The sequence below is a fragment of the Pleurodeles waltl genome, chromosome 10 (genome assembly GCF_031143425.1).
Source record: "Pleurodeles waltl isolate 20211129_DDA chromosome 10, aPleWal1.hap1.20221129, whole genome shotgun sequence".
NCBI lineage: Eukaryota > Metazoa > Chordata > Amphibia > Caudata > Salamandridae > Pleurodeles > Pleurodeles waltl.
Window position 1 is genome coordinate 906,363,470 of NC_090449.1, and position 24,354 is coordinate 906,387,823.

The 24,354-nt window shown below is 43.6% G+C and overlaps 1 protein-coding gene across 2 annotated transcripts in view; it reads right to left on the reverse strand.

Moving 5' to 3' along the window:
* CALCR (calcitonin receptor) overlaps nt 1-24,354 on the reverse strand; it is a 2,320,029-nt gene that overhangs the window by 2,245,885 nt on the left and 49,790 nt on the right. The gene's annotated exons all lie outside the window — the stretch shown is intronic.

Sequence of the window (24,354 nt, forward strand, 5' to 3'; positions counted from 1 at the left end):
CAGCAATTATATCATAGCAGCGTGTTAGAATCAAGTGGATTAACCACCATTTGCATCTATGGCATAAAATCATAAGTGTAATTGTGACAAAGTGCCTATTTTTGAGTTGTCACCCTCACTATGGTGGACCCATACTGCTGTTTTTTTTCTAATTTTTTCACACTGAGGCACAGATATCTTGTCCCCTTTGTATGCGCTCTGACCCCTGAAACATGTCTAAACTGGCTGACTTATAACAGGCATATTTAACTTCCTAGCAAAGCAACAGTATATAGTGAAAGAAATACACCAATGACATCAGAAAGGTAAATGCCACCTGTTGACTGTGGCACATGCTGTCCTATCCACTAGGCTGACAAAGGATACATGGCTTCTGGCCTTTAAACCTGGAGGCTAACCTGTCAAAATAACTAAGGTTGTGTGAATTTATGTAATTTGTATTCACATAATTATGTGAAATTTTGCAAACTTAGGGAAAATTACCCTTAATTACACGAACTGCCAATTAATCATTTAGCACTATATCATACATGACAACATTTTAGAAGAGAAACGTGGGTAATTAAAAATATATATTTTAGAGAATGCATTTTCCCTATTGACATCTATTGAAAGAAAGGCAATTTCAGGCAGGAGATGGCCAAAACAAAGCCATTTTTGGCTTATAAAACCTGGGGCCTGATTTATGAAAAGTGTGTGCCTCCTTTGCATAATTTCTTGATGCAAAAGCAGCGAAAAATTACAAAATACAATTTTGCAATTTTGCACTCCTTTTACTTTTGCAAGCCCTTGGAGTCTCCCACCTGAATCTGTTCTATTGGCGTGTATGCTGCATTGTAGCACATAACTTGTTCTGGCATCAATTTTCAATGTAAGGACACATTTTGTGGTGAAATAAAATGCAAAAAAAGAAAAGAACCAAGAACAACCACTTGCATTCTGTAGTTCCTGAACATTCATTGTATATTTATACATCTTATTGAGCACTCACGGTAAATATTTACACAAATGGCAATTAATTACACAAAGTGTTATAATGGTTTAATTTTGGAAACTTTGAATAACAATCAAAACCAGCATAATTTAAAATTCACTATGGTGTAGATGGACTGCAGGTCGGATATGCAAAGCAGGTTTGTCCCGGTCAAAGATTTTACCCTCCAACTTAGTCACTGAAATGGAAGTCGAAATCCTTTAGCAAGGCAATTTTTAGAGGCTGGCCTCAAAATGAAATTATTACACACATTTGCTTCAATTCTTTGCAGAAAGATTAGGTTAATAGGAGTTAGGTGTCATCATTAATGGGGATCATGAGATTCTTTCAAATGGTTGGTGAGATAAATAAATAGGCTAGAGAAGATCAGGTATTGTTAGGTTTCATGAATATTCTTTCAAAGAAGGGGACGTTGCTGTCTAAGAAATTAGGTTTAGGCAATCTGCAGAAATACATTGGAGGAGAATAAGGGAGACAGACAAATTACATACAACACATTTACCACATACAAATCTGATAACAACAGAATACATACATGCACACTGTACTACGAGGAACACCTGCTCTCAAGATCAGGCAGAACAATTAAACAAGGAGTGTGACCTCAAAACACAAGTTGAGCTGAGTTTCACTATGCCTGAGCCCCTGTAGGGACAACCTCATTGAGAACAAACCATCACCAGTCATATGAAAATTCAAACACTGCCATCTCCTTATCTATATGATTTTCCACCATAAGAACATTTTCTTCAAACAAATGAGGAACTACACCCATCAGGGATAAGCTTCAATACAGAGAAGTAATAAAATAGGGTTGGATATTGGGTATAAAAGCAAAGAAAATCCCATTGGAATCCCAGGAAATTGTTTTTTTGTAGGTGATATAACATTACCAATTAGGAGAAAGTCTAGCCAGAGAGATACATGTATATTTATTCTTTAAAGGATATCCAGCCAAGCTCAGGCATGTAGCTCACAATTATTGTAGTTTTAACATACATTAAACCATTTGTGTGTACGAGCAGTCATGAAAATGCCACTTAATATTTCTGAAAATAAAAATACGTTTTCAGACATGGTCACTCTGCCCCCTTAATTCTATTGTCGACATTCTGGCTAAGACTTCATGTGTAAATCACCTCCCTCAGAGATGGCTGTAACTGTGATTTATGCCATTAAAATGTGTTAAGTTAGCCAGAACTCCTTTCCTCAATATATTACACTTCACTGCCTACAACTAAAAGTTAACTTTAGGATACTTGACATTCCTATTGGGGAAAGATATTCTCATATCTAATAACCACCTAATATCCTTGATTACACTAAAATGATCACTGCAGCAATCACAGTAGGATATTTGTTTAACCTCATCTTCCTCCTTGTCCACATTTGAATTCTTGGTTTTTCACAACCCTTCTTTAAAAGCTTAGATAGGCCAAGTTTATAATGCACTTGATAACAATGCATTTATATCAGGACGGGCAACAACATCCACGCTGACTTGAAAACTCTGCACACTTCAGGCTTCTGGATCCTATGTTTTAGTGGTAATTTGTCCCTGACTTTGTCTAATGTAGCACTCATCATTTCCAAAGAGAAATTTCACCTCTGCACCACATCTGTAATGTAATTACAAGGCCTTCCCTGCAGCTGTTCGCTAGTGTTTAATGAACGTGCCAGTTAATACGCAGAAAAACAGCATGTGGTCTCCATTTTTATACATTTATTTATTGATCTACGGGCTCTTGCCATGCATCAGCTCTACCGTATTAGATGCAGAATCCCAGAGAAGGAACCTTCAATTCACCTATATGCTAAAAATGTTGCCGTCTTTCATGAAGACGAATTGGATTGCACCAATGCGATGTCCAAGGTAAAAACACAGTTATTAATACATTCAATACATTTGAAGTATGAGTTAATTTAATTAAAATTATAACACTCCATCAACTCCTATATTATTTGGCAAAGGTACCTTGCTTCCTAACTCAAGGTTTCTTTCAATCGTTGTAGGCAATGATATGCACTTTTTAGTGAGGTGGAAAGTACGGCAGGATACAGAAATAAAACCTGTGTAGGTGTCTGAACAATGTTAGGATGAACTCGAGATTTATAGGATTGCATCAGCAATAGGATATTTTAAATGGCTAATTTAAGCAACTATGAAAATAATATACGGGCCCTCTGTTTTTAAACTAATGACATGTTCACAACTGCTACTAGCTTACATGTAAACATTCAATAGGCACATATTTTTTTCACAGAAAATATAGTTTATATACTTGTTTCATTATTACAACCAAAAAAAGCACGAGTTGATCTTCTGTTAATATAAATATGCTAACACAGTGGCAAACCTTCAAAGGTCAACCGCTCTCCTAAAGACCAACCCCCTACATTATTATGAGGTTCTGACTAAGACTCTGCAGACTAGATTGTAGGCAACTAACAAATGTCATAAACCCTCTATTCTTATATAATACATACATATACCCAGGTCATATCTCATTTCTCCATTGGCATATTGTATATTGCTTATGGAAAACGCATGCTCTAAGGTAACTGTAAGTCGCGTCCCTGCCATGCACAGTTTTCTCATCAATAATTTTATTGTAAATGTTGCACTGATATTATCAATGATGTCATAGGAGGTGCCATGACTGATGTTATATGTGGGGTAATTAGCAGGCCATGGCAAGGGATTGAGTTATATCTACCTTATGGCACAACTTATAGTTTCTTGAGCTATGTATAACTATAACTGCTGAATTGCTATGGTTTTGTGTGTGTAAAATGTAAACCTAAAAATAGCAACCGTGTACCCTTTGGTTCTTTAGTGAATTTCAAATTTTTTTAATTTCTATTTCTTAACTATAACCTCCCTGTAACCTTTGTTATTTTCAGTGAATTTCTAGGTTTTTTTTAAACACAAAATAATATTTAATGACCATACATTAATCTAACTGCTGGTGTGTTTGGCCTTTGGCCGTGCGCAGTGGGGGGTTGGGCCCAGGGCCTGTCCTGCAACCTACTCCCTGCATGCAGCTTATGTCACACTGTGGTTCTGTGAGTCGGTGTGTGAGTGGCTGTATGGGTGTGTGACTGGGACTGTGGTGGTTGTGTGGATGTGTAAGTGGGTGTGTGAGTGTATGGCAGGTTGTGTGAGCATGTCTGTAAGTGACTTTGTGGGTCTGAGAGAGTGAGTGAATGGTTTCCTGGGCCTGTGACTGGGTGTGTGAATGGCTGTATGAGTGTGTGAGTAGTTGTGTGGGTGTGTAAATGGTTGTGGGAGTAGGTGGTTGAGTGCATGTATCAGTGGCTGTGTGAGTGGGTGTGCGAGTGGTTTTGTGGGTCTGAGTGGGTGTCTTATTGGCTGTAAGGGTGTGAGAGTGGGTGTATGAATGGTTGTGTGGGTGTATAAGTGGGGCTGTGAGTGGGTGTGTGAATTGCTGTTGGGGTCCATGAGTGGGTGTGTGAATGGTTTTGAGGATCTGTGAGTGGGTGTGTGAGTGGCTGTGTGGTGCATAAATGGGTGTGTATGTATGTGTTAGTGTGTGTGCATAGGTGTGTGAGTGCATGTATGAGTGGCTGTGTGGGTCTGTGAGTGGGTGTGCAAGTGGTTCTGTGGGTCTGAGTGGATGTGTGAGTGGGTGTGTGTGGGTAGCTGTGTGGGGCTGTGAGTGGGTGTGCGAGTAGTTTTGTGGGTGTGTAAATGGGTGTGTATGGGTGTGTAAATGTGTGTGTGAGTAGGTGTGTGAGTGGGTGTATGAGTGGCTATGTGGGTCTGTGAGTGTGTGAGGAAGTGGTTTTGTGGGTCTGAGTGGATGTGTGAGGGGGTGTGTGAGTGCGTGTGTGTGGGTGGCTTTGAGGATTTGTGAGTGGGTGTCTGAGTGGTTTTATGGGTCTGTGAGTGGGTGTGTGAATAGCTGTATAGGTGTTTAAGTGGTTATGTGGATGTGTAAATGGGTGTGTGAGTGAGTGTGTGAGTGCGTGTACGAGTGTCTGTGTGGGTCTGTGAGTGGGTGTGTCAATGGTTTTGTGGGTCTGTGAGTGGGTGTATGAGTGGCTCTCTGGGTGTGTAAGAGGGTGTGTGTGATTGGTTTTATGGGTCTGTGACTGGGTGTGGTAGTGTTTTGTGGGTCTGTGATAGGGTGTGTGAATGTATGGATGGGTGTGTGAGTGGGTGTGTGAGTGGATCTCCAAGTGGGTGTATTTGTTTTTAATTGGGTCAGGATCCGCAGCTTTGTGAGTAATTTCACACAAGGGGCTGAGCTGAGCCCTGTGGTGGATCCACAGATCCTTGCATGCCCCATAAAACATTCTTGGGAAATTTCTTGCCCACAATGGGTCCATCAGAGACCCCTCCATCAGTCCCATGGGGTCAGGATGTCTCTTTCCTGACCCCTTGTATCCTATTTAATCTTTACTTCCCCTTCGGGAACCTTGCCCTGATTCACAATATGGCAGCCACATCTTTTCTCTTAAGTTGCAGCCAGCCAATAACAGCATTGCTGTTGGGGCATGGATCGATAGATCCATTGTGATGTCTCCATGGTAGATTTGCATTTCTAGATATACATACATCTTTTTTACCTAATAACTCCAGAACAACTGAACAGATTCACACAAAATTACAAAAAGAGATCTTTTTGGATCAGGATCTAGCTTTCTGTCAAATTTGGTGTAATTCCATTTATCGTTTCAGGCTCTATTCGGGTCTAAAATCCCCATAGAAATTTGCATGGGGAAAAGCTGTTTTGGGAACCCCCTATTTCTCGACCCCGGCTTGACGAATCACATTGAAACTTTTCAGGCAGCAGCTGAAATAATTGTCACAGTAGTTTTGAACATTTCCTGAAGATTTTTTAAATGGTGCAAACGTTATAATTATTATCAAGAAAAAAAAACCTTTTTCTGTAGAAACTATGTCCAAACTATAACTACCTATTGCCAAACACCAGTAGGATATATATATGTATGTGTGTGTGTGTGTGTGTGTGTATGTATGTGTGTGTACATATATATATGTATATATATATATTTATTTAATGAGAGCCACCCATATATTTAGTTGAATTATAATAAATGTATTTCTCATGAAAGAAAATGTATGCCTTTCTTAAACTGTATTTGAAATATTCACATATGTTAGCTGTATTCATTAAGAACCTGCATCAAAATGTTTCTGCAAGTGTCTTGTGTTTCTCTCCTCTGCAGGTGTCTTATCAAAGTGTTTGTAAGGTAGAAATGACTTCATGTTCAGTTTGTTAAACTAAGAGGTATTTAGCTTTTGATTAGCCCTTGGCCTCAATATGGAAACTGACACAGTGGGATAGATCATCCTCTAACAGGCAGACTGGACTGATGTTACTTTCAAGGTTGCCAAGATGACTGTTCCTTTATTGGGAGCTGGGAAAGCTGTCTTTTAATTGGTTCGCTTGGTGGGAACAGATGTGGAGGAAATTTACAGAGGCCTCTTTCAAGTTCTAAGTGTGTACTGTTTAGTATAGAAAATCAGAGACGTTCCTGGCTTTTGCTAAGAGAAGAACTCTTCTCAACTATGCTGATTTACCCTGCCCAGAGTGTTAAGATTCATGCTTGAATAGAAGAATATTTCTTGCTTGATAACCAACTTCATGCACGATTCATCTGATTCTGAAACTTATCTCATAAAATTTCCTCTTACCACTTTCATTACTTTATTTAGAATAGGAAATTTTCTTTATGGAACCTGCTTCGGTGATGTTTTGTTTGTTGTATATGATACAAGTTTGCATCTTTGTGCTTATGATGTATAAGTTCAGACCTCATGGCCATTAAGCAAGCACACTTTTATGAAATGCTTTCTTAAATTTTGCTCTGTGATTTAGTCTGTAATCCAAATAAAAAAATAAAATAAAAATAAAACATTAAGTTTGAACACCATCCTCCCTGTGGTTCTCATGCAAACACATTGGTTTCACAGTATTTGAACGCATTACTGATACAAGCTAATTTTTCACTTTTCAAGTCAAAAGGTCCATTTGACCAGTAGGGAAATGTATTTGATGATTTTACCAAGAGATTGAGATTCAAGAAATCCAGCTCTATCAAGTGGTAGCGAAGAGGATGATTTGTCACTGAAGTGTAGGGAGCTACAATACTCTAGAAAAGATTGGCCCAAGTCCAGTCAATACATCTTTAAATTCATGGCCCAAGTTGGGAGATCAGCAGTGTTTTGGCAGTTCTGAAGACAGCTGCAGTGACTGAGGGTGAGAATAAATAGGGTAAGGACCACAATTTGTCTTTGTCAAGCTTGCTGTGTTGTGTCGACTTTGTGTGTTTGTTTTGTAGCCATGTGTTTTTTCTAACTGAGTGAATGCATGTGCATTTGATGCTGTGCAGCTGAAGTTATTATAGGGTTGTCACAGTCTAAGATCCTGGGATAGATAGGACGTACATTGTTATTTAACTTGTCTGCTAAGGTTTGTAGTGTCGGTATATAGGGTGCCAACGGCTGCACAATTAAGACAGGGATTTGTAATTGATTGTTGTGATTATGCTAATAGTAATTCATGTTGGTTAGTCCTGTTGTACCACATTAGTCAAGGTGATCTCCAGATGGCCGAGATTTTACTTGGGTGCGTACTAATGCTGGAGTTATTCCCCATATAACCCACTTCAGTGAGTGATAATTTTGAATTTCGTTAGTGGAGCAGGCAAGAGATATTTGTTATTTGTGATTGCTTTTATATCGTTGTAAAGGTTTCATTGCACTAGGACAATTGTGAAATGCTGATTCACGTCATTGAGCACTGCACTGGTATTGTTTGGTTGGTGTGCGTTACGTTAGTATTGGTTGTTCTGTCATTAGGTGCTGCGCTGTGATAGATTTGTGTACAGAGTGCTACTCTGAGTTTGGATATTAGCATTGCCACATATTAAATTGTGATTGGATAGAAACGGCTGCTTGTTTGGATTTAAAGCTTACTCTGAAAACTGTTTTTGCCGCCGCCACATTTCAAGTTAATAGTACAATCCCTAGTGGTCTCTAGACTTGATTAGGGCTATGCAACCTTTAGAGGTCTTTCTAAGTCAAGAGCAGTCCCACCAGCGGCACACCACAATGCAAAAGAGAGACAGATAACTGGCACAAAAAGCTTTGACCACATTTCCCCTTTTACTAAGGCCTCTGAACTGGCTTCCTTTCGAAGCAAGAGTTCAGCTGAAAATAACTTGCTTCACACCCAAAACCTACACTATGGTGAACCCAGATACTTAGTAGAAAAGATCCAAATTTCATGGGAGGCAACTTCCTCTGACTGAAGCCTCTTAAATTTAGGAAACAAAAGACCTTCACACACTCCTTCTCAGGATCTGCCCCTAGGATATGGAACTCTCTCCCACAAGACACACGGTCGACCCACCCACCTCCATTTTTTTAAAAAGAGGTGAAAAGGATCTTAATGAACAGATTCCACACATAACAATAGAACCCAACAATGTCCTGGTCAGCCCTACTCCTGGGTTGTCACCCCCGATGATACTCTTACTATTCAATTGAAGAGAATGACACTGTGTCTACAGAACTCCTAGGAACAATCAAAATACAGCTGCCATGATCTGGATCAAGGTAGGCCCGGAATGTCACCTTTGGTGGAATTGCCTAATGTGTCATAAATGAGGTTTGGTTGCTTGAGGATTACATGTATGTTTTGATGTTTTTGCCTCTGTTCTAGGCTATGTATAGCACTCCGTACTCTAAAGTAATGTTCTCACTTAAAAAAACAAAAAATCTTTAAATACATAAATGGTCAAATGCAAAGTGTAAATCCTATGCAGATGGAAAATGTACCTATACGGACACCCCAGAATCCTAACATGCCCAAGACCCAGTGATGCAAGTTCCCCAAGCACCAGTGCCTCAGCAGAATATGTGAATTCCAAGTTTCCCAATTAATCAAGTTCCAAGAGTTAATCAGAACCCTTTTGTAAATCAAGCTGTTTTATAAAACGTTCCCAGCTTTTGATGCTTCCGATCAATCACAATAACGGTGCACGAGAGGGGTGGCAGACTCATTTGTGGTGCAGTCTTGGGGGTAGATCAGTGTGGTCCATTCATGGAAGATGAGGTGAACAGCCAGCCAGTGCCCTTTGTTATATACACCAGCACCATACATTCCACAGTTAAAACTGTGGAAGTCCCAAATCTATCCCATTCAGGAAAAGAGATCCAAGTTGTATGTGTTGCAAATAAACAGATTCCCAGTTATGGTAGGTTATTTTGTAGGAATCAGTTTGTGATATGTGATTCTAGTCCAGTCAACTTGTTAAGACATGGTCTTTTGTGTAAGTTAAAATGCATTATTTACTGTACACTAGATGGTGTTGAGTTTCAAACACACAATGGGAATGTTGATTTTAAAATAGCTAAACAGGGGACAACTGCTGGGTTGTTTCCTTTGTTGACTGTGGAAGACCTGTCCACTCATTTAAAAGACACCGTGAAGGACAAAGTCTGGGATTTCTCAGGTAAACATATTGGACTTACTAAAGGTGTAGAACCTGTCTGAATTACGGTCAAACCTAACACTGAGTCTCCCCGAACACCATATTATAACCTCAACTCAGAAAACATAAGTAGGATCAAATAACATGTGAAGCTGAGTCGTTTGCAGTAACTTATCTGTGTCAAGAGTTCTTTTCCATTCTGCTGCATGGAGAGAGCGGTTTCTCTTTGTGTTTCGATCCCAAAATAGAATTTTGTCACAGTGCTGAGTTCTAAAAGGTTATATAGAAAGTTTCTAAATTTTTACTCAGATTTTGAAAAGGAACTTGGAGTCTCTGAAGTTATTGTGTTAGTCAATACTTGTACAGGACATTGATGATCTGATGATAGCATCAACCATCATCATCAAAATAAGCTTTATTCGATTTTTATATAAAAATCAGAAAAAGCATACACTACATAATGCAATATCATTCATGTTAAAAATCAGACACTGCCTGTACGTATGGTAGTACAACAAATAAATACATTCGGGGGAGTTTACTAGGGCAGAAAGAGCAGGCGACACTGTAAAATGTGATTCCTTCGGAACATGTACTAATACGACTCTCATTCTTCCTCATCATCATGTAAACAAATATTGCCATAAACATGTACAATAGCAGGATAAAAGTACAAAAACCCTAACCCCAGAAACTCCCTATTTCCCCACTGAAGTGGAACGATGCAAAATCATACTTGTAGACCATCAAGCAAATGCCATCTGTTTGTAAGAGCTGCAGGTACAATAGGGCAGGTCTGCATTGCTGGATATTTAAAAAATTCAGCAAGGGCAATAAAAAATGTTTCCTTGAGATGGCATAGAGTTTCCAAAAAAACTGAAATGTAACAAAGACTGAGGAGTCATTGAGTCACAAGGACAAGGCTCTAAACAGGAATCATGAAAGACACAGCTAGGATAAGCTACCAGAAAGTGTGCATTTCCGAATCTAAATCTAATTAGATAAAAACACTGGATATGAGATAATGGAAACACGAAATATGGCTCCAAATTGGGTATAGTGACCAAGGGGAGATAGCTCGCCTCTCTCTGTTTCCATGTTTCAATTGTGCACAATGACCATTCTCTCAGGGCAAAGAAGTCATCCCTCAGTTCTTTTTTTGAGATGTTGTTCAATAACAGAGGATTAAGAGAACATTGCTCTCTCCCTAACAGAGAAAGCTGCTCCTTCACGTAGCTCGGCCATTTAAATTTGGAGTCCAAGACAGAAGACATGGCAGTGTTAATTATAGATTGGTTGAGCAGAGTTTCCTCCTTAACCCAGATTGTTCGCCATAACAGCAGAGGCGCTAATTTAACATAATCCTCTAGCAGAACCAACCCTGGTTCAGCGTGGCATACTGTAATAGGGAAGCTGTTTGGAACTGAAAGAAGCTTCCTTAGGAAATTATTTTCAGCCACTTGCAAGTTATTAATATCACAATAACTCCAGACTCCTGCACCAAATAAGGCCAGTGGCAGACACTCTGCACAGTAAATATTCAACATTGGGCCCAGTGGTTTTCCACCCAGTCTCTGAGCAAATCTAAAAAGAGCTGCAGTAGTTTGCTTGACTTTAAGCCTTCTGCACCTGATCAGATGGCTCCAAGAACTATTATAATCAAATGAGATGCCTAGGTACATGAAGGTGCTTATATTTGATATGTTTTCCCCATCCAAAAACCGGGGTTTATGCGCTTAAGTGGAAGATCCAATAACCATCATGTGAGATTTGGAAGTATTTGTTTTTAAGCCTAGACCATTCATAAACAAAAATGACCCAACAAACAGTTTTTGTAGGCCTACACCCATTCTAGATATTAAAACACAGTCATCCACATACAGCAGAGCAGGAAGTTTCCTATGACCAACTTTAGGTGGATCTGCCTCATCTGCATGAAGATGCTTTTCTAAGTCAAATATATAAAGGCATAATAAGAACAGGACCAAAACGCAGCCTTGCCTAAAGCTGCATTTGATGTCAAATGTATCAGTAGGCTCAGCATTTTTCCCATACATTACCCTCGTTGTTACCCCATCGTGCATCTGAGCCAAAAAAAAAAAACAAGGCCAAATCCAAACTAATAGCGAACATGATGGACCACAGCTTCCCTCTGTTTACCCAATCAAAAGTCAATGAAAGATCCATAAAACACAGAAGAAGGCTCCCTCTACTGCCCATTGTATACTTTGAAATCAAAGTACTGTTCTACAGTGCTACAGTGCTACAGTGCCCAGACCTTGTCTGAACCCATATTGGACATCGAAGAACCAACCCTCATGGGCCACCCATGTCTCTAGTGTCTCCAAAAGAATTCTGCCCATAAGTTTGCATTTGGCGTCGATCAATGAGATTGGGCAGTAGCAGTGGAGATCTAATCTATTACCATTTTTAAAGATTGGTATTATATTTGCTCTTATTCTGGGGGGACCAAGTTTAGCCACAGATCTAAAAAAAATCCTATTAATGGGGCACAAAGTTCTTGATTATCTAAACAAAATGTCAACAGGGACCCCATCTGGGCCAAGGGCCTTTATTTCTTCTTGGCCGACTCAGTGCAGAAATCACTTCCCCATATGTTGGGGATCAAGAGACAGATTTTCAGGGTTGCCCTTAAAGATATCACTTGATAAGGGACTGCCCACGTCCTTGGCACTGCAATAAACAGTCGAGAAATGTTCAATCCAGTATTGAGGAAAGACATTAACATCCATAGAGGTATTATGTACATTGTTTAAAAATGGGTCACTTACTGTTTTCCAGAACAACAGGGTGTCTCCACTTGTGCCTGCTCTATTGAATTTTTCCCCAGGCATCTCTTGCAATATCATTTTTTCTCTGTGTTTTAGCCTGTTTGTATTCACTTCTAAGATGCACCACCAACCTCATGTCCAATTGGACCTGCTTCAGTGTGGCCACCAGGTTTCTACTATCCCTTGAACAGCTATTATTGAACCACTGCTAGCCTTTGGGTTCGGCTGCTTTCTCTTTTGAGGTCAAAATTCCAGCAAGTGATTTACAGACTACATGAAATGCACTTAGAACCTCACTAGTGGAAAGGGCATCATTTAAACAATTTAAAACTTGGTCCCCCACTTATTTCAATAATGCCCTGTCGATGAGAGAAGAGTCGATTGTTGCCCACTTATGGGTAATACTCTTGTTTTTAGCATATCTTACAGGGGCAGTACCCACAATAAGAGAAGATGATAAGACCTTTCTGGTGTCAATATGGAAAAACAGTGGGTAATGATGACTCAGCTCATTGTGTAAGATTCCAAACCTCATTGCCCATGGTTTATAGGACCGAGGGACTGCTATAAAATCCATCAGGTTCCCTTTCCCTCTCCCCGGAAAAGATTTTTGGGCCCTCATTATGACCTTGCCGCCCGCCAAGATCTGACCTCCGGGCGGCCGCCAAAGCGGGCGCACTCCCGCCGCGGTCATTATGAGATTCCTGCTAAGCCGGCGGGCGGAAACCTGGTTTCCGCCCACCTGCCCAGCAGGGATCTCGGCCGCAACACAGGAGCCGGCTCCAAATGGAGCCGGCGGTGTTGCGGCTATGCAGACAGTGAAAAGCTGCATGGGGCCCTGTCATGGGGCCCCGCGACTCCCCGTACTGCCAGCCTTCAAACCGCCAGGAAAAGGCTGGCGGTCGGGGACTCGTAATCCCCTGGGCAGCGCTGCAAGCAGTGCTGCCCAGGTGGATTATCACCACCCTGGCGCTTCTGCCGCAGTCATAATTCCCGGGATTGCACCGCCAGCCTGTTGGCGGTGCCATCGCCACAACAGACTGGAGGTCTTTGACCCCCATAATCTTCCATAGGATGTTCTACCACATCCATTGTGGGAAACAGGAACAGCCTGCACAACACTGAGTTGAAAAGATCACCATAGGAAGAATGTTAAAAATGTGCAACATTTTTAGTGCCCCAGTCAGGCACACCACAGACATTTGAGTCTCCAACATAGCACAACTTACAGTTCAAATCATCCCCCCAAATAATGAAAATAATGGGTTGTGTGTTTATCTAAAACAGACTCTAAATAGGTCTTTAGAATCCTCTTTGTTGAGGTAGTAGAAAACAAAGTTAGGATGTCCCCCTTGTTGTGATCACCTCTTGACATTTCAGCCGGGGTATGAACAGAATGAAACCAGTCTATATAAACTTCCCCTCTCCTGACCAGGTCTCTTGCAAATAGACAATGTCATACCCGGAAACTAGGGTAGTCAGTCCTTATTTTGGACCTTGCTTTTAACACTAACCATGTTCCAAAATAAACATTTAAAATCATAATGTTCTACAGTGACTGGCTTTCGAGAAGCCCTAGTAGGTGTTAATAGCTTTGCACGAGCTGACAACCTATTGCTATCCATACTAAATTCATTGCTACCAATACTACAATAAAATGGTGAGCAAATAGATAAAGTAGAGGGATGGGGCATTTGAACATTCTCAAGGAGTGCAGTGGAAGACCTCAGACCATATACAGATAGAAACACCTGGTTAGTGGATGTCAGTCAATCAACCTGCTCCAGTGTAGAAAAACTGGCAAATGTAGGGATATTTATACACATTTCAGCCATACAAATTTCCAAATGCACACCTTAATGCTTGGCCAGCATGAGTTTAATCAAAATACCCCAAGGAAACCACCTTTACACTCGTTGGAGAATTGACCCCAGCAAATTACTCCAATAGCACACCTGTGGTTGACATCTGGCCAAAGTTTACAACTATACATTCCCACCCCCTCACTTTTCAGCTGGAAGCCAACCCATTGCACCCACTCTGCATTTATAATAGCATTGAAATACAAATCATGGTTGTACAAATCAGAGTTTACAGCAAACCATTGAATAACCTTGTTCTTTAATTGGTCGTAGGCCTCCTCCTGGCCTTGTGAAAGAGCAGGCACACTTTTCAAGACCATGACCAGAGGATTATCCTCTAGGGGGAGATGAAGTCCTCTTGCTCTATTCAAACACTTCCTCCTTAGCTATGGGGTTGGTGTACTAGAACTTGTTTTCCCATTAGCTATAATAGCAGGACCAGTGAAAATAGGTGGAGTCCATGGACTCAGATCCCTAGCTGGCTGAGGAACTGGTGGGACAGGCAGAATTGTCCCAGATGATGAAGAAATTGTGGCAGTTTTTGTAGATGAACATGGGGCTACCTTAGTAACAGATTCCTGCTGGCTTTGGCAGAAAAGAAGAAATTCTGCATATTCAATCTCCAGCTTGTCCAGCTTTTACCAAATTGGCATGAGAAGAACTTTCACAGAAGCGGTCAGATCTTTCATGGCAGAGGCCCATAGTCAGTCCCAGGGTATTGTGACATGAAACAGGATATGTTGTGGCACAAATTTGGAAATTTTGCAGAAAGCTTTTAGTTTTTTTGCAGCATTTTTGTGGCACATTATTTTACTGACAGTCATTATTATTGCATAGTTTTGCACCTAATTAAGGCAGATGTAGGAAAATAGTTTGAAATCCTTCATAATTCATTTATTTCTGTGATGTTGCACAACAAAAAAGTTCACAGATTCCTGCAAGCAACTTTTTCACAGAATAAAGGTTTGAGCTACAGGCATGACTATTCAAAGAAGAAAAATAAGCAAAATCTCACAAAAATGTTGTAATTTTAAACATGACTGCTTTAACATCTCTTTTCGTGTATGTTCATTAGTCACAGACACATTTCATCCAGTACTTAATTTGTAAATAAAAAACATGCCTGTGCTCAAACTCCTCTTAAACATGCGGCTGCTGCAATTAAATGTGTGAACACAGAATACTGAGGCAGCGTAATCCTGAAGCCATCTCGGGCCTCTTCAATCTGTTTAAAGCCACTCCCTGCCCCTTCGGCTCACTCTCGCAGCTTTCTGTTTTCTCCGTTTGTGGTGCTTTGTCGATTTTCTCACCCTCCGTCTTTCCCATATGTGTCATTTGCTCGCAGTAAATGCTTGAGGCATAAAAGTAAGCACTGGCCCTCAACAATAAGTGCCGGTGCTTAGCACCGGAAACAACAAGCACAAATTAAGCACTGATTTCATCATGTTTGTTCCTAATCAATGTGGCGTAGGTGGCATGCTCAAAGGACAATGAAAAAGAAGATAATGGCAAAAAAACGAAGAATCCAAATCAGAATTAAGGGCCATATTTATACTTTTTGACGCACAACTGCGCCAACGCAGTTGTGCGTCAAAAATTTTAACGCCGGCTAACGCCATTCCAAAGCGCCATGCGGGCGCCTTATTTATGGAATGACGTTAGCCGGCGCAGCTGACTGGTGTGCGTCAAAAAAAATGACCCACACCAGGCTGCGCCGGCGTAGGGGAAAATGGAGCTTGGGCGTCAAAAAATGGGGCAAGTCAGGTCTGAGGCAAACTTTTGGCCTCAACCCGATTTGCGCCATTTTGTTTGACTCCCAACCCCCATTGAAATGACTCCTGTCTTAGCACAGACAGGAGTCATGCCCCCTTGCCCAATGGCCATGCCCAGGGGACTTATGTCCCCTGGGCATGGTCATTGGGCATAGTGGCATGTAGGGGGGCACAAATCAGGCCCCCCTATGCCACAAAAAAAAATATATATATATACTTACCTGAACTTACCTCAAGTTCCCTGGGATGGGTCCCTCCATCCTTGGGCGTCCTCCTGGGGAGGGCAAGGGTGGCAGGGGGTGTCCCTGGAGGCATGGGAGGGCACCTCTGGGCTCCTTCCGAGCCCACAGGTCCCTTAACGCCTGCCCTGACCAGGCGGCTGGACGTCATTTTTTTTGACCCGCCCACTCCCGTGCGTCATTTTTGCACGGGAGTTTAAATAAGGCGCACATGCCTTGGAGTCATTTTTTAGACGGGAACGCCTACCTTGCATATCATTAATGCAAGGTAGGTGTCCACGCTAAAAAATGACGCAAACTCCAAGATCTTTGGCGCTAGACGGGTCTAACGCCAAAGTATAAATATGGAGTTAACTTTGCGTTGGATTTGCGTAAAAAAAAACGACGCAATTCCGGCGCAAACAGAGTATAAATATGCCCCTAAGTGTGGCAGGCCACGCAAGAGGGGTGTGAGTGCTGAGTGAGCAGATGATTCTATTTCAATAGGGGCGCAATGCGATATTGAGGTAGGTTTATATATTCTGGGAGTTGTGGTTTGCACCCAATTAATCACCCAGACTAAACAGCAAAATTAAAAATACATTTATAATGGGGAGTCCAGAACTGGTGGTGTGTACTCCCACTCACATCATCGTATCTGCTAACCTTACCCTAAAAATCACAAAAATATGTTAAGCCAAGCATGTGAAAAATGTATAAATTAAGGAACAAGCTATAATGTCCAGTAGAAAACATACACTTCTCCAAACAAGCTAGAGACCACACAGCAACTCGTGATGCATCCCACAAATGCAGATTAGTGATGGTGTCTAAAAAGTAAAATTTCTAGGGTGAGAATCCACAGAACAGTTAAAACCAGTGAATGTTAGAGATGCAGCAGCCACTGGGAAAGCAAAGTCCTTATCCCCAATATACAACCAAAACTGAGCAATTTTAAATAAATATGTGAGTCCCAGATGTGCGCTGTACAAAAAAACGAAACTATCCTGTGCTTGATTAAATAGCCTGTGATGTTCCTTCACCCTTTATAGGGAATCTAGGCCACATATATGGTGCACATGACAACTGGCTTGCCGTCCTATTTTACTAACAGCATTGGCATCAGCAGGGTACAGGCAAGTGTTTCAGTTCCTATTTAAAATGCTCTCCTTTAATATATGCCTTTTAACACAGAGATACTGATGTACTAATGTGAAACTCTTTGGCATTCTAAAAGAAATAAAAAAAAAAAAAAATTGAAGGCAGCCTATCATATTAAAACATACCATTTCTCACATGATTTACATGCCGAATATTTTTAGAGCATGGCTTGTAGTCCACGGGGTCTCAGTGCCAGGGCTGACTCTTGGCTCGGTTGCTCTTTTAATTTGTTGTCTTACCCGCCTCTATCACATTTACCAACTATCCGGGAATTTTCTCAGCCGCATTGGTATGGGCAAGAAGTGTTCATGCATGCCCTCAATCCGGCCAAACAGCATTACTGCTCATCCTCAAGAACAAAATGCAACCAGCGCAGCAAGCTGCTCCACTTTCCTCTGGAACGCCTCCCCCCCTCCACCTTTCAGGCAACAATGCTGTCCATCCTCCTCTTTGTCCCTTTTAGCTTTATTTGGTATGGATTAGTGTAAAGAAATGACATAGTGAATGAGGAGGGGGTAATGGCAGGCAACATACTTCCTGCCCGTCTTTTGGTTTCTCGGGCAGGACTGCTAAATCCGCTAAAGTAAAGGAAAACCGGGCATGCTGTCTGTTCTGCACCAAGAAGGACTTTACTGGAGGCAGGCAAAGGCACGTTATGACTGATGCATGCACAGTTAATGGCAGGCAACATTTTCTCCACACACAGAATCATGGAGCACAACAAAGGTCTTGTAAGAACGTGAGAACTTTTACATGTTTTACAGTCGTATAGAGGAAATAAGTGGCTATTGCAGGAATTCACATATATTGTGGGAATTTTGCAAATTGCAAAATCACGAAATACTGGGGGATCTGCATGGTGGATCAATAGAAGTATTGTCCATAGTGTTAACTAGCGCTGGGCTAGATGGAACTTCGGCCACCCCCCCACTCTTCCGCTCTATTTTAGTTGCAGGTGATCAAACCATGGGGAAGGGAGCAGAAGGTAATAAAATATCATTTAGCCAAAGAGAAAATCGCCCAAATGGCAGTGCATCCGGGGATAGGACAGGCTTAGGACCACATGTACAAAGATCCGGTTTTATGACTCGCAAACTGCGAGTCGCAAAACAGGATATACAATGGTGTACTTTACACTGTTTGCGATTCGCAATGGGGTCGCAAATGACCTACCTCATGAATATTCATGAGGTAGGTCGCAATTTGCGACCACATTCGTAATGGCCACCCTCACAGGGATGGCAGCCTGCTGGAGACAGCAGACCACCATGTTTGTGACTGCTTTTAAATAAAGCAGTTAGTTTTTTTAAATGCATCCCGTTTTCCTTAAAGGATTTATTATGTCATTTGGATCTCCTATCAGAAATAGGGAATATGTCATAGGACTACTTGTCACATTGCAGATGCCCTGAGAGATTGCTGCAGTTGAATGAGCAGCACACAGGTGAAGAAACAATTCTGTGATGGCTGGTAATGAGTATGCTGATGAAGTTGCCCGGTACTGCACTTACGGGTCCTGCACATTTAATGGGGGATATTCACATGGACCTGAGAATGTTGGTCTTGTTGTCTGTTGCTGATACATTGATACTTGGGAGGGCTAAGGTAGCAGGATAGTACTGATATGTGATGTTTGGTCTGATAATTACGTTGTGTACAATACAGGATATTTTCATATAATCTGGTGTTGTGTTTCCTTTGTGGGGGGGATATTGCGTCACATGTGTTGTGTGTGTTGTGCAAACGCTTTACACATTGCCTCCAGGTTAAGCCTGACTGCTCGTGCCAAGCTACCAAAGGGGTGAGCAGGGGTTATCTTGGACGTGTAACTCCCTTGCCCTGACTAGAGTGGGTAAGTTCTGCCTGGCTGAGGTGCATACCCTAGCCAACCAGAAACCCCATTTCTAACATTGGTGGCAGCAGTGGGATAGGACTTGCGCTTGCACAATACCATTGTGACTCATTATTTCACTACAAGGATTGCGTTTAGACCATCACATGTTTGGCTTCCCTTAACTTTCTCTCTTTGGTCATTTTTCCTGTTTTCAGTTCTCACGCTTGGGTATTGTGTTTGTCACATTTGAGTTATTTGTACCTTTTCAAGATTTAGAGGACCTGCCGTTTTACACGCAGGAGGAATTAGAGGGGTTCTGTAGAGAGAGAGGGCTGCCTGTAGAAGGGGACCTCAGGAGATATCTGAATTTCTTTGAAAATTTGTGACATATACCCAGGGAGGGAGTGTGCGTAGGGAGTACCCAGAGGATCTTGAGTGTAGCGAGGGTTCCCAATTGGATGGCTCCCAGACCTCATCCCTAGAGAGTGGTAGAGAGACTGATCAGGAGGGTGAGAATGACCGGTTGGGGACGCCAGTTGACAGGGAAGGGCCCAGTGATAGGGAGTCACTTGCTGGGTCCAGTGTAAGAAGCAGGGCTACCTCTCATTCCTTGACGCCTTGTGAGCTAAGAGATAGGCGGGAAGAGAGGGACCTGAAGTTGCAGTTAGCGCGCCTAGCTGTTGAGGAGAGAAGGGCTGAGGTAGAGAAGGCCTTAGTACAGGAGAGGATGGCAGAGGCAGAGAGGGCCTTTGCCAGAGAAAGACTCGCTCTAGAGCGCAGTCTGAAGGTTCTGGACTCACCAGCGCTGCAGGTGGAGTCCAGTGGTGGTAGCAATGTAGAGTGCTGTAGCAAAGATGTTCCTCACATACCCATAGATCTGGTACCTAGGTTCCAAGAGGGGGGTGACATACGTCAGTGGTTAAAAGAATATGAGAGGGCTCTGGTAGAGTGAAGGATTCCTGAGAAGGATTGGGGAATTGGCCTAGGGAGCTTTATTCCTGAGGAGGGGAGGGATGCCGTACTGACTCTAGAAGAGAGTGACAGGGAGGGGTACTCCGCTGTAAAGAATGCACTGATTGTGAAGTATGGTTTTTCCCCTGAGGAATACAGATAAAGGTTTAGCGGTGGTAAACAAACTGTCCCACCAGTCTTGGGAGGAGTTCGTGGAGGATTGATGCATTGCACTAGATGGATGGGTGAAGGGTAGCACAGTAAACAATTTTGAAGGGCTGTTTAATCTGATTGCCAGAGAGCACCTGCTTCATTGTTGTTTTTCAGAGTTACGCCAACACTTGTCAGTGTGTGAGCTCTCTGACCCCAGGGAGCTTGCAAAGGAGGCAGACTTCTGGTTGTGTACCAGAGGGTCTGGTGTGGCATTAGGGGGTGTTCCTAATGAGAGTGGTCTAGGTGTTTCCCAACCAGGTGTGGTGGGAAAGGCTTGGGTCTCAGGTAGGTCCCATTGTATTGGGGCGGGTAAGGCACCCCATGTCCAGTCTCAGAGGAGAGGGAATGGGGTTGGGCTGAGGCCCAGGGTACCCGGGCTCCAGTCCCAGGTCGTGGAGGGTTCCATGACTGAACGCCAGGAGGTGAGCCTAGCCTGTGCCATAGGGCCAGCTGTTCAGAAGGATCCCATTTTGTCATTAGGACTTGGCCGGGTGGCTGGTGATAGCGTTCCAACGGTCCTGGTGTCTGGTAGTCTCGCTCTACAGCGGAGGAGGCAGGAATCCAGGCATAGGGTTGAGAGGGGGCTGCGGGCCCCAGTGGAGAACTTGGAGGGTCAGGGGTCAGCTCTGAGAGCAGAGCCCCCCAGGAATGACCTTGTTGAGACCATTTCTGGGCTGGGGGGAATCCAGACTCTGTCAGACGGGCAGAGGTCAGGAGACCTGCGCCAGCCAGACTCTTGTGTGGCCCTTGGGGAAGGTGTTTCCCTGGTGGGGGGTAGGTGTGCCCCCCAGGAAGTCCTGGTGCGCCAGGCAATTAATCAACCGCAGGGTGGTGACTCTGGGTTGGATGATCAGGTTCAGGGGGTAAACTCTGACCTGATGGGGAGTAGGTGTGCTCCCAAGGAAGTCCTGGTGTGCCAGGCATTGGTTCAACCGCAGGGTAGTGACTCTGGGTTGGATTGCCAGATTCAGGGGGTAAGCTCTGATCTAGTAGGGGGTAGGTGTGCTACCAAGGAAGTCCTGGTTCGCTGGGCAATGGTCCAGTCTAAGGGTGTCGGCCCTGGACTAGATAGACAGGTTCAGGGTGTAAACTCTGACCTGGTTGGGGGGGCGGTTAGTGTGCTCACCCCCGTGTGAAACTTCTGGTGGCTTCTCCCGAGGTGGGGAGACACTGGACTCTGGAAGTGGGGTTCAGGGAGGGGGAAGCCCACCCCGTACCCCGGTGCAACCCAAGGGTGTCGTCCCTAGGTTGGGTGGTCAGTCGCCAGGTAGTGATCCTGGGCTGGCGAGAGAGTTGTGCAGGGCTGCTGTACCCAGCACCCTGGCAAGTGTGGATTCTGGTGATACCCCTCCTAGGAGAGGAGGGCGGGATCCTAGACGGAGGGGTAGAGGGAGGAGAGCCTCGCATCTAGCCCCTGTAGAATCTATTGGTGCGGACCCTAGGTTGGTGGATCAGTGGCAGGGCAGAGCCCCTGAACTGACTGGAAGTGAAGTGGAGACAGGTCGCTTTGCACCTGGCGCTACCACCCCCCACTCATTATGGTTTCAGAGACCAGAGGCTCATAGATGGCCTGGGGCCTGGTTCTGGCCATTGGCAGCTAGCGAACCCCCGTGGGTTGGTCTAGGCTGCCTGGGAAGCATTGACAGAGAGATCCAAGTGGAGTCAGGAAGGCGTAGAACTGGAACATGCCCCTGCTGTTGTGGGCCTGGGTCCTTGTTCTATCGCCCCAATCAGGGAAGTACATCAAGGTATTGATTGTTCTCCCCTGGCTTTTGGCTGGTAGGGGGTTGTGTTGGACTTTTTGCCTTAGGCAGGGTCATCCCCAGTCTTTTTGCCTCCTTCCTCCTGATTTTTCTGACCTCTCGCTGTTGGCTCTAGGACTCTGAGCACTTTATCACTGCTGACCTGTGCTAAAGTGCAGGTGCTCTCCCATCTAAAGTTGGTATGATTGGCTTATACCTAATTGGCAAATTTAATTTACCTATAAGTCCCTTGTACAGTGGTATCTCTATACCCAGGGCCTGTAAATTAAATACTACTAGTGGGCCTGCAGCGCTGCTTGCGCCACCGACTGAAGTAGACTTTCAAACCTGTCTCAGACCTGCTAGCGCAGGGCCTGTGTGCGCAGTTTTCTGCCACAGGGACCTGGCATCTAAACTTACATGCCAGGCCCAGAACTCCCCTTTTACTACATGTAAGTCACCCCTAAGGTACGCCGTAGCTAGCCCTATGGGCAGGGTGCCATGTATGTAGAAAGGCAGGACATGTGCCATATTGCATGGCCTGTCCTAGTAGTGACAAACAGGCTAACTTGGTGTCTCACTGCTGTGAGTGCTGCCTTCTCATAGGATTGCATTAGAAATGCCCTGCCTTATGTGTAAGGGTATTGTCTGATTTATGAGGGGTAGCATAGGCGTGTTTGGTATGGTTGTGATGGTGATAATAAATGATGCTTACTGGTGTGGGTGTATTTTTTATTACTATACCAGAAATGCCACTTCTAGAAAGGGCATTTATCTGTGCTTATGACTCTAGTGTTTTGCAGCTTGATTCCAATCCACGTCTGGGCAGAGTGACAGTTGGGGCTTTGTGCATACTTTTCAGACAGCCTGTACACAGGGAGGGTGGAGGTGTCACAGAGGTGCATCTGCATACTGAATAGTCTTCCTGGGCTGAGAGAAGGGAGAGGCGGGGCACACCTGCATTTGTAAAGACTGTGCCCTGGCCTCACACAATAGGGTCGTTAACCCCCCACTGATGTTTGGAGCCTGTGCTGAAAGGAGAGAGGGGGCACTCCCAGAACCAGTTGTAACTGGCTGGAACCTCCTCTCCCTACCATTGTAAAACACTTTAAGAACTGACTATAAGTACAGGGGAATTTTCCCCACAATTTGAACACTCTTGGAAATTGAACCTGGACACAAGACGCTGCTGAATGGACTCACCAGGAAACCGCCTTAGAGTGCTGCTGCTGTGCTATCCTGTGACCTGCCTGGTCACTAGGAGGAACTGCCATCATCTGCACCCCTTGTGCTGGCCTGTAGCTGGACCCACCAGCCTTGTGCTCCTTCCTGCTTCATTGTTCCCAGGCGCAGGTTGCTGTGGCCCCTGACCCTTGTAACTTTTCCCTGCACAAGGAGTGCTGCCTTGATATCCCCTTTGCGCTGAGAGAGCGCTCTTCTGTGCCCTCAGGCACTTCGAGGCACCTGTTTCATGCTGGAATCACCGCTGCAACCCGGGCTATAAGTATGGCCTTAGCTCTTTGAAAAGCGCTTCCTGGATGGCCCCCAGTAATCCCGGTCCCTGGAGGGGCCCATCAATAGTCTAGAGGAGGTGCGTGCCGCCCTCTTCTCCTCAAAAGGATGTCAGAGGCCCCCATTTTGCACATAGGAGCGCCGGGGACCCCATTGTTCATCTTCTAGGCACTGGAGGTGCCTTCATCAAGCCAGGTACTGTTAAAGGAACAATATATAGAACATAAGTTCTTACTGGAGACTTCTTCTGATTTATATGTTGCAAACCTGTTTTTGATGGTGTTTCATAGGCATATCCAAATGTTTCTTTTATGGGCATGACTTGCTAATATGTTTCCCTAACTTGCCATATGTTTTCTAATGTTCCTACTATTGGTGTTTTATGATATTCTTATGACAAGTGTTCTAATGTGATAATGTGTTTCCTGACTACTGCTTATGTTGCAGAATACTGAGTAACCTGTGTGTTATGTGTGACTACTGCCAATTTGCAGAGTAACTAATGTGTAACATTCTGACAACTGCTAAGGTAGCAGGATAGTTCTGATATGTGATGTTTGGTCTGATAATTACGTTGTGTACAATACAGTATATTTTCATATAATCTGGTGTTGTGTTTCCTTTGTGGTGGGGATACTGCGTCACATGTGTTGTGTGTGTTGTGCAAATGCTTTACACATTGCCTCCAGGTTAAGCCTGACTGCTCGTGCCAAGCTACCAAGGGGGTGAGCAGGGGTTATCTTGGATGTGTAACTCCCTTGCCCTGACTAGAGTGGGTAAGTTCTGTCTGGCTGAGGTGCATACCCTAGCCAA